This window comes from Myxocyprinus asiaticus, chromosome 35 (assembly GCF_019703515.2).
Source record: "Myxocyprinus asiaticus isolate MX2 ecotype Aquarium Trade chromosome 35, UBuf_Myxa_2, whole genome shotgun sequence".
Taxonomy (NCBI): domain Eukaryota; kingdom Metazoa; phylum Chordata; class Actinopteri; order Cypriniformes; family Catostomidae; genus Myxocyprinus; species Myxocyprinus asiaticus.
This window is the reverse complement of record NC_059378.1, coordinates 38185676-38202733: the sequence shown is the minus strand read 5'-3', so window position 1 is coordinate 38202733 and position 17058 is coordinate 38185676. Positions and strand designations below refer to the sequence as shown.

At 42.4% G+C, this 17058-nt stretch overlaps 1 protein-coding gene across 2 annotated transcripts in view; it reads right to left on the bottom strand.

Moving 5' to 3' along the window:
* The window catches only part of LOC127426598 (membrane metallo-endopeptidase-like 1), a 39830-nt gene extending 34049 nt beyond the window's left edge, over positions 1-5781 (bottom strand). For both annotated transcript variants that reach the window (XM_051673506.1, XM_051673507.1), the window contains exon 1: positions 5684-5781. The gene's annotated coding sequence lies outside the window, so the exon portion shown is untranslated. The remainder of the gene's footprint in view (positions 1-5683) is intronic.
* Positions 5782-17058: the final 11277 nt, after the last annotated feature.

Genomic DNA, 17058 nt, shown 5'->3' with positions numbered 1-17058 from the left:
TGGGTTTTTGTTACATTGGGTACTTAGTGGTAAATGTTGTAATTCTGAGTGGTGAGTGTGGTGCTTAAATATTCTATTTGTTCTCTGTGTGTGGGTACTTGTTTTTATAATAATGTATGTGTTTTTGTATTTAAGTAACTCATTTGTGTATCACCTTCTGCGCAAGCGCAGTTGCTGTCTTAAAGGAACGTTCCGGTGTCACGATAAATTGAGTCCGCCCGGTTAATCGAGTCTCTATCGGGGTAACCGTTTGTAATGCCCGAGCAAAACCGATAGCATGTCACTGAAGTCTAGGCTAACTGAAAAACACAAACAACGACACATCTTTGATTTCACAATCTATAACTTCAGTTATATATTATTATGTGTAACATATTATTTAAAAGACATTAAATGTCGTATTTACATAGTTAAAACGGCAGATACCATAAACTGAATTTGTACGATTTTTAATCAGGCACTGAATAGAGTACCCATGACTAGCTCTTTGAGCCAATGGAATCGTGATGTCATATGGGACTCGATATACGGGGCGGACTCAATTTATCATGACACTGGCTGTGTCTCCTTTGGAAGGCTGCGTGCAAGGTAGGATGCGTCCTTTGAAGGCTGCAATATATAGAGCGTCCTCTTTTAAACAAGCCTCGTTTAAACGAGACGGCCTTCGTAGGACAAACGGAAACGTAACGTAACATGGTTTCTATGACAGCACGCCACCCTTTTACAAGTGAGAAAGGAACAAAGTCCCTCTGGAAGGGAATGTATGAGGTACATTTTAGGAGAGTTATAATGATGTAAAGAGAAAAGAAAATAGATTTTACAGGTGTACTTTTAGTCTAATACTTTATTTTAATTATATATTAGTATAATTATACATATTATATACTCTGCACACATCTACTGAGGTACTTCAACTTGGGAAGTAACATTCCTTGCGTTTGAACATCATATTTACGTGCAAATTGGTGTCTTTTTTTTTTTTTTTTTGACATTTCCATTGAAGCAAAGAATTGTGGGTTGTGAGTGCCCACGAAGGATACACCTCATGCATCCTCTGAATTCCCGTGAAAGAAGGTCGCATTCGAAGGCTGCATTCGAAGTGTCCTACTCGCTTTTCTGAAACGAGACAGCCTCGATGACGTATGCGGCTGACAAATGCGACCTCCGGAGGATGCATCCTTCCAAACGAGACACAGCCACTGGCCTGGGTTCAACAAAAGTTAAAGGTGCACTCAGTATTTTTATTTATTTTTTTATTTTTTATTTTTTTGTCATCTTGGACTTACACTGACCCCTAGTGGTGTGGATGCTCCATCATTCAAACGCAATAGTTTTCAGTTACCAGCGCCATTACAGAAATTCACTATTCACAGTCAGCCATTATAAACTTAAAGCTGATGTAACTTTTTCAGTGTTAAAATTCAGTACCTTCTAATATGCAGAGGCAACTATAAGTAAACCATTTATAGGTTAATTTCTCAAAAACTTAGGCACTGTGTTTCTGTGGCGCTATGAAAATAGCTTGTTTACGCCCCAATGGCGTGAGTTGGGGGTGGGACAATCTCTTTGTTTGACCAGCGGCAGACGGTGGATGTATTTAGAAATCTGGTTTGAAAACAAACTGTAGAAATGACATGCTTCAACTTTAATTAATGAGTGAAAGTGTCCAACAACAGGGCGGATACTGAGATTAAGCGAGTAGTATTCGGCTGGTCATGTGATCCTAACATGGCAGCCCCCATGAGGAGACCCTCTCCATGTAGAATAAAATGGATTTTATAAGGTTACTGATATCTCATCTCATGTGAGTGTTAATGATTTTATACATATGTTTCAAAATTATAATTCCTTTCCTAGGAATAAAACTTTTTAAATGAGAAAAAAAATCGAGGACACTTTTAAGCTCAATCGACAGCATTTGTGGCATAACGTTGATCACCACAAAAAAATTATTTAGACTCATCGTTTATTTAGAAAAAGCAAAAGGGTCATTGACAAAATAAGGGTGTCCAGGGGTGAAAATTGTCCGGGTGATAAACATTAGAAATCTTTTTTTTAATTTTTTTAAAATGGTTTAAAACTTACGTGTCAAATGCTTAGAAAGGTTAACTTAGTGTCCATGTTGGTTTAATACATTTTTTGAAAAATATTTTATGCATTTTCTATATAATTTTTTTATATTTAATTTTTTGTACTTTATTGATTTGATTAATTAAATGTCATGTGGTGTAACCATCAGGGTTGGCGAGTAACGGAACACATGTAACGGGATTACGTATTTAAAATACAAAATATAAGTAACTGTATTCCACTACAGTTACAATTTAAATCATTGGTAATTAGAATACAGTTACATTCAAAAAGTATTTAGATTACTGAGAAGAGATTACTTTGCATTTTATTGTCATTTGTTTCATTTAATATTTAGTCCTTTCAGATGGAAAACATTTATACATATAAATGATGCGATCCAAAGTGCACTTGAACAGCGGTGAAACACTTTCTTATGATGTGTTACATTCACATGAGCAGACAGAGAAGTAAGTTTGGAGCAGCAGAAATAGAAATAAACCATGTGTAAATTGTCATGTAAACATTTAGCTTTATGCTAAGCTAAAATGCTATTTTCTTGACATTATACATGCACCTGTTTTTAAAAAAAAAATCCACGTCAGGGGGCCTGGGTAGCTCAGCGACGCTGACTACCACACCTGGAGTCGCAAGTTCGAATCCAGGGCGTGCTGAGTGACTCCAGCCAGGTCTCCTAAGCAACCAAATTGGCCCGGTTGCTAGGGAGGGTAGAGTCACGTGGGGTAACCTGCTCGTGGTCGTGATTAGTGGTTCTCACTCTCAGTGGGGTGCATGGTAAATTGCGCCTGGATCGCGGAGAGTAGCATGAACCTCCACATGCTGTGAGTCTCCGCGGTGTCATGCACAACAAGCCACGTGATAAAATGCGCGGATTGACGGTCTCAGAAGCGGAGGCAACTGAGACTTGTCCTCCACCACCCAGATTGAGGTGAGTAACCGCGCCACCACGAGGACCTACTAAGTAGTGGGAATAGGGCATTCCAAATTGGGAGAAAAGGGGATAAAAACAAAAAAGAAAAGAAAATCCACGTTAGATCTTTTTTTCTCTCTCTCTCTCTAGCAAGACAGGCAAAAATATTGATATTAGGGCAAAAATCTTATTCTTGGTGATTTTTATAATATTTCTAAAAATCCTTAAAACAAGATCAGTTTGATTAATCTTGTTTTAGAAACAACACTGCATAAGATATTTAGGTTTTTCAGAGAATGTATTTTTAACATGTGTATTTTGTCTCACTGTACTGGCAGATATTTTGTAGTCAAAACAAGTGAAAAAAATCTACCAGTGCTAAAAAAATTAATAAAAAAATTCTACCAGTTACCTAAAATAATCTATTGGAATATGTTACAAATGACATTTTACAGCATGTATTCTGTAATCTGTAGTGGAATAAATTTCAAAAGTAACCCTCCCAACCCTCGTAGCCATCAAGTAAAAGGTATTAAAATACTTTCCTTGCACCTTGAATACGAGAGAGTGCACAACTTCTTTTTTGTAATGTTAGTTTTAGGGTTGTCAGCTAGGTTAATGTATCTGTATATATGCCATTGCCGTATTGATAAATATACATGGGCACTGGTCTGCTGTCTGTTTGATCAATGTGAGTGAGTGAGTGAGTGAGTGTGTGTGCATTATATAGCCTTCCAAACTTTACACTGTAAAACATGTTAATGGTAAAAGACTATAAAAATGCTACAGTAAAAAATCGTTAATTGATAAACGGGCAGTTACCTTAAAATTTACAGTAAAAAATTATAATATATTTAAAAAGACAATACATGTAATTTTACAGTACAATGTTGTACAAATTCAATTTTTTACATGTAAAAACTATGATTTTACCATATAATTAACTGTAAAAATATATATTATGTATAACAAAAGAGTACATGTACTTTTTCTGGTAAATTATTGTTAAAATTATGGTTAAAAATAATCGGGCGTTCCCAGAATTCCCTACATTACCCATCACATTTCATAATTTTTTATGGGGATAGTTATGTTTCTTCTTATTTTTAATATCAGTTATGTACTTTGGGGTGTTCTGTGTAATAGCTGATGTAGTTTAGTTCATGTTTATTACATTACAGCTGCCAGTTTTTTACCGTAAATGTAACAGGATTTTTTTTTGCAGTGTAGTTTAGAGACATCTAAATGCATCTAAACTGCTATTTGGCAGAAGTACATTTAATTATCTTTGATTTGTATGTTTTTACATTTTCATGATACTAAAAGCAAGTATTAAGCCAGGTACTAACAAAATCCATTGGACTGTTTCTAACTGACTTTCATTATGTTAAAAACCGGAATACATTTCAGATTTTCAGGACTGTAAGTATTTGATTATTTGAAAAGCAAGTGTAATTGTAAAACTGTTTACAACTGACATTATTTAGAATACAATATATATATATTTTGTCCCATTGTACCTATAGCCATATCTGTAACAGTTACTCACAACACAAAAATATGCTGATTAGTTAATTAAATTAACTGGTTTTATTCAAATCAAAAATATTCTTTAACATCACTAAATCAACCCATGCCATACGGTGACCATGTTTCAGGCTTAACGGGATGTAATTTTAATGCCTGTATATGTTACAGTTCACTACCATTTATATTTTTAAATTATATAAACTTGATATACTCTCCTTCTGGAATTGCTTTTAATAAAAAAATTATTACTTTTCACCGTAGTAACTATAAAAGACCACATGACGATTTAAAGTTACTCACAGAAACACAAAACACCATCAGGGTAACACATGTAACACTAAAATAATGCAATAAATATCAACTAAACTACATAAAATATAACACAGAACACTCCAATGTACATAACTGATATTAAAAATAAGAAGAAACATAACTATTCCCATAAAATATAATGAAATGTGATGGGTCACATGGGACTGCTCTTGTTAAACATAATATATATTTTTACAGTTCATTTTACAGTAAAATCATACATCTAAAAAAAAAAGAAATGTATTTTTTTATGCAATATTTTACCGTAAAATAACATGTATTGTCTTGTTAAAAATTTATATTTTTTTACCATTTACAGTATGTTTAGGTAACTTCCCGTTAACCAATTAACGTTTTTTTACTGTAGCATTTTAAATTCTTTTACAGACATTTTTTACAGTGTAATTTTAAGGGTTAGATCAGGTAGAAATACTGTAGCTCCTTAATGAAACAATAGCAGGTTACCACTTTTTACAGTGTGTACACAAGTGACAGAGTTAAATATACAGTTCATTTGCATCGATCCTTAAGGCAATTTCTCAGAGGAATTATAGATTAAAATTGCAAACTGTATGCAGCAATGCCTTTGATTTCAGAACTGTCAAGAAAAAGTAAAACAAAGCAACATAGAAAAGAAGCTGCCTTACACAAAACAATGACTGAAACCTTTACACCAAGAATAACAAACATTAAAACTCCTTTAACCAACCCTTTACTAACGGCTTTTGTCCATTTTTAACAAAATATAGCACATAAACTCTACCTGCAAACTATAGATAAACTATTCCATTGAATTTCAACATGAAACACCTTCATACTCTAGAATTTAAGCTTTCGTACCTATCTTATGATGATGGAATCCTTGTTGGCCCTTTTAGGACGCCTTTCAATTTCCCCAACACCCCTTCTGAGTTTGCACCCAGAGCTGGTGTGTGGTGAAATGAATCAGCGACCGGACAGCTGGATGTCGGAGGGACTGTCTGTTCTGATATGCCTCTGACTGTTCAGAAAAGAGAGAGAAAGAGAGGGTGGGATGTAAAGGAGGAGGGGCGATCGAGAGACACTATCTGTGCCTGATGATGATTATTATCAGGAGAAATCAAGAGTGGCGTTTAGACAAGGGTCAAGCAGAAGGTATCAGAGAGATCAAATGTAAATATATTTTGGGTTTTTGACATTTTTTATTTGTTCTGTGCCTCTCTCTGGAAAAGGTTAGAAGCCGTTTTAATTACTGAATTAATGAAATAACCAAATGGATTGAAAGATAAACTACCTTAAATCACAGCAAAACAGAAAGAAGCCTGCTTAAACTAAATTAGAGTTGTGCTTGCAGATGGATCACACTGGGAATTCGGCGAAAGTAGGTTTGAAAATTTTGCTGCTAAAATCGGTCTGTGCTTACCGAAATACGAATCACTGTCCCCCACTGGCCGAAGCTGGAAGTGTTGTTGAACGTATGGGCATGTGTTAGCTCCAGTTTCCGAGTGAAATGTCCACAGGGTGGCGCCAAAAGCGAGTTGTATTTTTAGTAATAAATTATGTTATACAATCAACAGGAATGCATATTTGGTTAACTCTACCCACTAATCCAAACCCCAACCCTAAACATCAGTGGAGTAAAAATTTCCTTTTAGATCGAAAATGTAACCTTAGAATCACACTCACCATAGTTTATGTGAACGCAATTACTTCCTGGTTCCCACAGGACCAAGACCCGTGTCTCAGAGGTTGCTCGCGCAAGGCGCTATCAGTGAATGTTTCAGAAGCAGTTTTAATTAATGAATTGCTAAAGCAAAACAGGTATATATAATAAACTATATCACAGCTAAGCCCCCCAAGACATATTTTATTAACTCTACTCCCAACCAAAAACCCAACCCTAAACCTAACCGTCAGTGTAGTAAAAATTTAAATTTAGAGCAAAAATACAACCTCCAAATTGCGCTCACCATTGTTTGTGTGTAACGATGATGGCAATGTCAGGCAGACGATGATGATGTGAAGAACCCAAGTGCAGTGTTTATTTACATCAACGTGAAATCCAGAAACCGTGAACAGAAAACATAAACATGAACTAAACTAGACTTGACTTGACTACCAAACAATGTTACATAAACAGTACCTGACAAGAGACAATGGCAAACATGAGGGCTTAAATACACAGACATGGGTAACAAGTAAACAAGACAACCAATCACAAGACTGAACTAATAAGACAATGAACCATGAACCAATGACATAAGACTGATAATGAGATAACAAGACAATGAACCAATGAAAACAAGACACATGAACATGGAAGGGAACAGGATATCACATGACCAGGAACACACAAGGAAACAGGAAATGACATGAAACCACATGACCTGAACGGGAACAGGAACTAAACGTAAAAATAAAAGACATGAAAACAAGAATAAAACACATAAACATGACATATCCCCCGCCACTAGGAGCGGCTCCCGATGCCCCAAAACATAAACACAAAGTTCACTCTGAGGGAGCTGGGGGGGTGGGTGGCAGCCGTGGTGACTTAACATGGCTACATGGCATGATGTGGTAACCTGGTATGGCAGGATCCTGACTTGGCCATGGTAGGTGTGGATGCCGACTCGTTGGCCGTGGCAGGCGTGAGCGCTGGCTCGTAGAGCAGAGGTGGGCCTGGACCGTAGAGCAAAGGCTTGCTTGTGACATAGTATGGAGCAGTCTGGGGCTTGACTGAGACATGGCATGGAGCAGACTGAGGTTCGGCTGTAACATGGCATGAAGCAGACTGAGGCGTTATTGTGACGGGTTCAGGCATTGCTGTGACATGGCATAGAGCATGCTGAGGCATTGCTGTGACATGACATGGAGCAGGCTGAGGTATTGCTATGACATGGCATGGAGCAGGCTTAGGTGTGGCTGTGACATGGCATGGAGCAGGCTGAGGCGTGGCTGTGACATGGCATGGAGCAGGCTGAGGCGTGGCTGTGACATGGCATGGAGCAGGCTGAGGCGTGGCTGTGACATGGCATGAAGCAGACTCAGGCATGGCTGTGACATGGCATGGAGCAGACTCAGGCGTGGCTGTGACATGGCATGGAGCAGACTCAGGCGTGGCTGTGACATGGCATGGAGCAGACTCAGGCGTGGCTGTGACATGGCATGGAGTAGACTGAGGCGTGGTTGTGACATGGCATGGAGCAGACTCAGATGTGGCTGTGACATGGCATGGAACAGACTCAGGCGTGGCTGTGACATGGCATGGAGCAGACTCAGGCGTGGCTGTGACATGGCATGGAGCAGACCCAGGCTTGGCTGTGACATGGCATGGAGCAGACTCAGGCATGGCTGTGACATGGCATGGAGCAGACTCAGGCATGGCTGTGACATGGCATGGAGCAGACCCATGCTTGGCTGTGATATGGCATGGAGCAGACTCAGGCGTGGCTGTGACATGGCATAGAGCAGGCCGAGGCGTGACATAGTGGCGTGAGTAGACTCAGGATCCGGGGCAGAAGGTGGCGCAAACTCTGAGACCATGATGTGGGACCCTGGCTCGGCGACCATGACGTGGGACCTTGGCTCGGCGGCCATGACGTGGGACCCTGGCTCGGCGGCCATGACGTGGGACGCTGGCTCGGCGGCCATGACGTGGGACGCTGGCTCGCCGGCCATGACGTGGGACGCTGGCTCGCCGGCCATGACGTGGGACGCTGGCTCGCAGGCCATGACGTGGGACGCTGGCTCAGCAGCCATGACGTGGGACACTGGCTTAGTATCCGCCTCCCCCACAGTGAATGTTGAACCACTTATCTGCAGGGCAAGGTCGATATACCAAGCCAGATTGAGGGGACTGCGACCGCCAGGCATCAAGGAGGAAACCGGCACACTCAAGCCTACCCGGAAAATGTCCTTGAAGGCGACTTCATTAAAGTCCACCCTGCAGGCCAGAGCGCAGAACTCCTCCACATATTTTTCCAGGGATCGATTCCCCTGGTAGAGATGCAGAAGCTGAACTGCTGGGTTCATCTTGCATAGGTCAGGTATTCTGTAACGATGCTGGCAATGACAGGCAGACAATGATTTGAAGATCCCAAGTGCAGTGTTTATTTACATCAATGTGAAATCCAGAAACCGTGAACAGAATACATAAACATGAACATGAACTAAACTAGACTAGACTTGGCTTGACTACCAAACAACATTACATAAACAATACTTGACCAGAGACAATGGCAAACATGAGGGCTTAAATACACAGACATGGGTAACAAGTAAACAAGACAACCAATCACAAGACTGAACTAATAATAAGACAATGAACCATGAACCAATGACATAAGACTGATAATGAGATAACAAGACAATGAACCAATGAAAACAAGACACATGAACATGGAAGGGAACAGGATATCACATGACCAGGAACACACAAGGAAACAGGAAATGACATGAAACCACATGACCTGAACGGGAACAGGAACTAAACGTAAAAATAAAAGACATGAAAACAAGAATAAAACACATAAACATGACATATCCCCCGCCACTAGGAGCGGCTCCCGATGCCCCAAAACATAAACACAAAGTTCACTCTGAGGGAGCTGGGGGGTGGGTGGCAGCCGTGGTGACTTAACATGGCTACATGGCATGATGTGGTAACCTGGTATGGCAGGATCCTGACTTGGCCATGGTAGGTGTGGATGCCGACTCGTTGGCCGTGGCAGGCGTGAGCGCTGGCTCGTAGAGCAGAGGTGGGCCTGGACCGTAGAGCAAAGGCTTGCTTGTGACATAGTATGGAGCAGTCTGGGGCTTGACTGAGACATGGCATGGAGCAGACTGAGGTTCGGCTGTAACATGGCATGAAGCAGACTGAGGCGTTATTGTGACGGGTTCAGGCATTGCTGTGACATGGCATAGAGCATGCTGAGGCATTGCTGTGACATGACATGGAGCAGGCTGAGGTATTGCTATGACATGGCATGGAGCAGGCTTAGGTGTGGCTGTGACATGGCATGGAGCAGGCTGAGGCGTGGCTGTGACATGGCATGGAGCAGGCTGAGGCGTGGCTGTGACATGGCATGGAGCAGGCTGAGGCGTGGCTGTGACATGGCATGAAGCAGACTCAGGCATGGCTGTGACATGGCATGGAGCAGACTCAGGCGTGGCTGTGACATGGCATGGAGCAGACTCAGGCGTGGCTGTGACATGGCATGGAGCAGACTCAGGCGTGGCTGTGACATGGCATGGAGTAGACTGAGGCGTGGTTGTGACATGGCATGGAGCAGACTCAGATGTGGCTGTGACATGGCATGGAACAGACTCAGGCGTGGCTGTGACATGGCATGGAGCAGACTCAGGCGTGGCTGTGACATGGCATGGAGCAGACCCAGGCTTGGCTGTGACATGGCATGGAGCAGACTCAGGCATGGCTGTGACATGGCATGGAGCAGACTCAGGCATGGCTGTGACATGGCATGGAGCAGACCCATGCTTGGCTGTGATATGGCATGGAGCAGACTCAGGCGTGGCTGTGACATGGCATAGAGCAGGCCGAGGCGTGACATAGTGGCGTGAGTAGACTCAGGATCCGGGGCAGAAGGTGGCGCAAACTCTGAGACCATGATGTGGGACCCTGGCTCGGCGACCATGACGTGGGACCTTGGCTCGGCGGCCATGACGTGGGACCCTGGCTCGGCGGCCATGACGTGGGACGCTGGCTCGGCGGCCATGACGTGGGACGCTGGCTCGCCGGCCATGACGTGGGACGCTGGCTCGCCGGCCATGACGTGGGACGCTGGCTCGCAGGCCATGACGTGGGACGCTGGCTCAGCAGCCATGACGTGGGACACTGGCTTAGTATCCGCCTCCCCCACAGTGAATGTTGAACCACTTATCTGCAGGGCAAGGTCGATATACCAAGCCAGATTGAGGGGACTGCGACCGCCAGGCATCAAGGAGGAAACCGGCACACTCAAGCCTACCCGGAAAATGTCCTTGAAGGCGACTTCATTAAAGTCCACCCTGCAGGCCAGAGCGCAGAACTCCTCCACATATTTTTCCAGGGATCGATTCCCCTGGTAGAGATGCAGAAGCTGAACTGCTGGGTTCATCTTGCATAGGTCAGGTATTCTGTAACGATGCTGGCAATGACAGGCAGACAATGATTTGAAGATCCCAAGTGCAGTGTTTATTTACATCAATGTGAAATCCAGAAACCGTGAACAGAATACATAAACATGAACATGAACTAAACTAGACTAGACTTGGCTTGACTACCAAACAACATTACATAAACAATACTTGACCAGAGACAATGGCAAACATGAGGGCTTAAATACACAGACATGGGTAACAAGTAAACAAGACAACCAATCACAAGACTGAACTAATAATAAGACAATGAACCATGAACCAATGACATAAGACTGATAATGAGATAACAAGACAATGAACCAATGAAAACAAGACACATGAACATGGAAGGGAACAGGATATCACATGACCAGGAACACACAAGGAAACAGGAAATGACATGAAACCACATGACCTGAACGGGAACAGGAACTAAACGTAAAAATAAAAGACATGAAAACAAGAATAAAACACATAAACATGACATATCCCCCGCCACTAGGAGCGGCTCCCGATGCCCCAAAACATAAACACAAAGTTCACTCTGAGGGAGCTGGGGGGTGGGTGGCAGCCGTGGTGACTTAACATGGCTACATGGCATGATGTGGTAACCTGGTATGGCAGGATCCTGACTTGGCCATGGTAGGTGTGGATGCCGACTCGTTGGCCGTGGCAGGCGTGAGCGCTGGCTCGTAGAGCAGAGGTGGGCCTGGACCGTAGAGCAAAGGCTTGCTTGTGACATAGTATGGAGCAGTCTGGGGCTTGACTGAGACATGGCATGGAGCAGACTGAGGTTCGGCTGTAACATGGCATGAAGCAGACTGAGGCGTTATTGTGACGGGTTCAGGCATTGCTGTGACATGGCATAGAGCATGCTGAGGCATTGCTGTGACATGACATGGAGCAGGCTGAGGTATTGCTATGACATGGCATGGAGCAGGCTTAGGTGTGGCTGTGACATGGCATGGAGCAGGCTGAGGCGTGGCTGTGACATGGCATGGAGCAGGCTGAGGCGTGGCTGTGACATGGCATGGAGCAGGCTGAGGCGTGGCTGTGACATGGCATGAAGCAGACTCAGGCATGGCTGTGACATGGCATGGAGCAGACTCAGGCGTGGCTGTGACATGGCATGGAGCAGACTCAGGCGTGGCTGTGACATGGCATGGAGCAGACTCAGGCGTGGCTGTGACATGGCATGGAGTAGACTGAGGCGTGGTTGTGACATGGCATGGAGCAGACTCAGATGTGGCTGTGACATGGCATGGAACAGACTCAGGCGTGGCTGTGACATGGCATGGAGCAGACTCAGGCGTGGCTGTGACATGGCATGGAGCAGACCCAGGCTTGGCTGTGACATGGCATGGAGCAGACTCAGGCATGGCTGTGACATGGCATGGAGCAGACTCAGGCATGGCTGTGACATGGCATGGAGCAGACCCATGCTTGGCTGTGATATGGCATGGAGCAGACTCAGGCGTGGCTGTGACATGGCATAGAGCAGGCCGAGGCGTGACATAGTGGCGTGAGTAGACTCAGGATCCGGGGCAGAAGGTGGCGCAAACTCTGAGACCATGATGTGGGACCCTGGCTCGGCGACCATGACGTGGGACCTTGGCTCGGCGGCCATGACGTGGGACCCTGGCTCGGCGGCCATGACGTGGGACGCTGGCTCGGCGGCCATGACGTGGGACGCTGGCTCGCCGGCCATGACGTGGGACGCTGGCTCGCCGGCCATGACGTGGGACGCTGGCTCGCAGGCCATGACGTGGGACGCTGGCTCAGCAGCCATGACGTGGGACACTGGCTTAGTATCCGCCTCCCCCACAGTGAATGTTGAACCACTTATCTGCAGGGCAAGGTCGATATACCAAGCCAGATTGAGGGGACTGCGACCGCCAGGCATCAAGGAGGAAACCGGCACACTCAAGCCTACCCGGAAAATGTCCTTGAAGGCGACTTCATTAAAGTCCACCCTGCAGGCCAGAGCGCAGAACTCCTCCACATATTTTTCCAGGGATCGATTCCCCTGGTAGAGATGCAGAAGCTGAACTGCTGGGTTCATCTTGCATAGGTCAGGTATTCTGTAACGATGCTGGCAATGACAGGCAGACAATGATTTGAAGATCCCAAGTGCAGTGTTTATTTACATCAATGTGAAATCCAGAAACCGTGAACAGAATACATAAACATGAACATGAACTAAACTAGACTAGACTTGGCTTGACTACCAAACAACATTACATAAACAATACTTGACCAGAGACAATGGCAAACATGAGGGCTTAAATACACAGACATGGGTAACAAGTAAACAAGACAACCAATCACAAGACTGAACTAATAATAAGACAATGAACCATGAACCAATGACATAACAAGACCGATAATGAGATAACAAGACAATGAACCAATGAAAACAAGACACATGAACATGGAAGGGAACAGGATATCACATGACCAGGAACACACGAGGAAACAGGAAATCACATGACATGAAACCACATGACCTGAACAGGAACAGAAACTAAACGTAAAAATAAAATACATGAAAACAAGAACAAAACACATAAACGTGACATTGTGTTAATGTGATTACTTCCTGGTTCCTGTGGGACCAGAACCCGTGTCTCGGATATTGCTCACGCAATGTGGTATCAGTAACGCTAGAGGGAAATGTGTTCACACTTGAATTGATGAAAAATATATGATGGGGGATAGCGAACATGTCGATTACCCGCATGATCATGTTGGTGCTTCTTGTTGTGTTATGTAACCTAACACGATGCCTAGAATACATTTTAAAGGAACTCTCGAATTCTTTTCAAATCTTTTTTGCACCACAGAGCTCACTGAACTCTCATCTTGTTTCTAAATATATCTTAAGCTGAATAGAGATCAGCCAGTAGGATTTCAGTTTTAATAGACACCTGTAATTAGTGGTCATTCACCCGTGTTCCCTATTGTGAGCTAAAGGTTGTTCACGTTCTATTCTGGTCTTTAGCATTTATCCCTTGACTTGTGTTATGATGGGCTAACTGATATGGACAGCTGGGCAGCTCTGCACCAGTGCCGATCGCTGCCACCGGTAGCTCTCACTCTCTCTAATATCAGTTAATTACAGTGGTTAATCAGGATGGTAATGAGTATGTACACCATGCCATTTCAATCTGACACCAGTGGGAGTGAGGTTCACTTCCCCGCCAAGTTGATGTCAGTTCCTGCCAGCTTGCTGACTGTGGCGCAAACTTCAGTCCACCTGGCCAGTGAATAATGAGAGGCCAAAGGACATTAACCTGTGTCCTTTGCCGGATTTGGACTGCCTCTGTTTAACAGTTGCTGTGAGGTGAAATAAAGCTGTCTAATAAATAAGAGAGTTGGGGATTGTTTTTCTTGTGTTAGCTGTAATGCTATTGCTCAGGGTTAGGTATATGAACAAACCCCTAACTTGTTCTACCCCATCAGTGCTACGGACATCAATTATAACTCATAATGGGTGGCTTGTCGTTGAGAGGTATGTTATTATTTTCTGAAAGCTGAAGTGTGTAATTTTTGTGCCACTGCGCTCTCAAACAGAATTACAAAATGAATCCAAAAAAAAAAAAAAAAAAACTTCCCCTGTCTTCCATTGGTTGTATAAACAAATAGTCCCACCTCAACAAACTCATAGAACCTTAATGGACCCTTTTCACATAGATGTAAACTACAGCGAATTAAACTTCTATAGCAATGATTGGGTCAACGTAAATTGTGTTGTGTAAATCTGATGTTTATTGTAAACTGGTATATGTCTCATCACTGTCATGACTGCTATTTTGCTTGGAACTGCACCCAAGACTTTCACCCACTGTTGCACTTGTGTATATGTTTGAGTGACAGTAAAGTGATTTGATTGATTTTGATTTGATGTTGCTACCAAATGTTCCGGTACTTGACATTGACACCATTCTACTGAGTTACTGACAAGGGCCATTTCCCATCAGATATATCTGCATAAATTCTAATATGTTTAACTTTTCCTGTAGTGCTACTGATAGCATGTTCCACAAGCAGCCTTAGAGACATGGGTTCTGGTCCCATGGGAACCAGTAAGTAATCATGTTCACAAAAGCAATGGTAAAAGCAATTCGGAGGTTGCATTTTCATGCTAAAATAATTTTTTTGGGTTTGGGTTAGGGGGTACAGTTAGTAAAATATGCATTTTTGTTAACTGTATACTATTATTTACAACTAAAACTGTCTTTTGGCACCACCCTGTAGACATTTCAACCGGAAACTGGAGCTCACACTTGCCATACATTTAATAATACTTCCAGCTTCAACCACTGGTTGCCGAATTCACAGTTAGATCTGTCTGGAATGGGAGACCACTGCAAATATAATTTTTGCATTTTCATTTACTCCAACAACATACAGTAAGTCAAAAGAATCCACTATTTGATTTCCGTGACTTTCCAAAAGAGGAAAAAATAGAGAGAGATGGATTACGACAGTCAGTAGAGAGAAAGATGCCAAATTTACTGTCATTCCCTCAGCAACTGTATTTGTATTTACAAACCCCTCGCCACAGTGGTGACTAGTTTTTTCTTAAATCAAATTCCAGGGTAATATTACGCTAAGAATTTTGTTATAAATTTACGTTTCAGGCTGTTTGTCTCAAATGTCTGCTTGTGCTTATTACAGACTTTATTGCTTGGCATTTGAATGCTCAGGCACCTGGGAACAGAATAAGGCTCTTCTTGTCAAAACGTGTTTAATTGTGTACCAGTGCAGAGAGAACAAATTCAGTCATTATGAGAGTTATTTGCCATGCGGTATAAGATCAGGGATTGGGTGCGCTCACTCGGTCCGCAGGTAAATACTTCAATGTCTCAGTGATTAGGAGCATAGGAAAACAAGCTTTGAAAGCTTTTTAATTAAGCTTTTAAGGTGGAACTCAAATCTTTAAAGAGCAGCTTAGCAGATATTTGGCCGTTCTGTTCTAATAATTATTTAAATTAGGTTTCTGATTAACTAATATTTACAAATAAAGATATTTTGTTCCATTAGTAACTACTTGTTCTGTAATGAGGCCTGTTGATTTAAATCAAATATTAACAAAGATCTTTTGATGTTACCTACTGTTTTCAAATTCATATTTCACTTTTGTGAATGATTTTTATTGCAAATATCTCACTGTTGTTAAATGCAGTTCAGTGTTCAGTACCTGATTAGAAATCCTACAAAATTGTTTTATGATGTATGTCGATATAACTTATAAATACGACATTTAATGATGTATAAATCATATGTTACACATAATAGTAAACAACTGAAGCTACAAGGTGTGAAATTAAACATTTCTTGTTCTTTGTGTTTTACAGAAGTCAGTTTGCAAGCTAACCGCTAACTGATTAGCCTGCTAGTTTAGCATCCTACGCAAGTCACTTACCTTACACATAATTACAGCAATCCTTAATGTAAATACGTCAGTGTTAAATATGGAAATAATCTAGTTTCTTTTTATATATTTATATTTATTAACCTTTAAGTCTCATTTTTTTACCTATTTAGAACAACAAGATTCATATAAAGTGAAATGTTAAAGAAATTACATTATGTAAATCATGTTTTTGCTATCAATTTAGGTTTCATTGTGCAATTTATGGTAAGGCATTAAATTCACACCAGGGACCCTATTCTAAGAGTGCTAGTTCTAAGCGCAGCACTATGCCATAAGTCATACATGCAAAGTCAATGGGCATGGTCATGAAGTTTTGGTACTTTCGTGCAAGCATACGCTAAGTCTAGGTGCAAGTGGGTGTGGTGAAATTGCGCACGCAAAGCGCTAATAGGCTGGGTCAAGAGCAATTTAATTCAGAGGTTCTTCTCTGGCACCGTCTGCGTCCTATAGTCCATTCCCTCAAGCACTAGCAATATAAACAAAGAGAGCACATTCATAAGAAGTTGGTAGTGTAAATATACTGTATGCAATGAATTACAAGAACAGAAATATGGACTTTCTTTTGTGCATTAACTGCGTTCTTGAATGTGAGGCATATTTCTTTGACAGTGACATGCACCTTTTATAGGCATGAAAAATCATACCAAATCCAAAC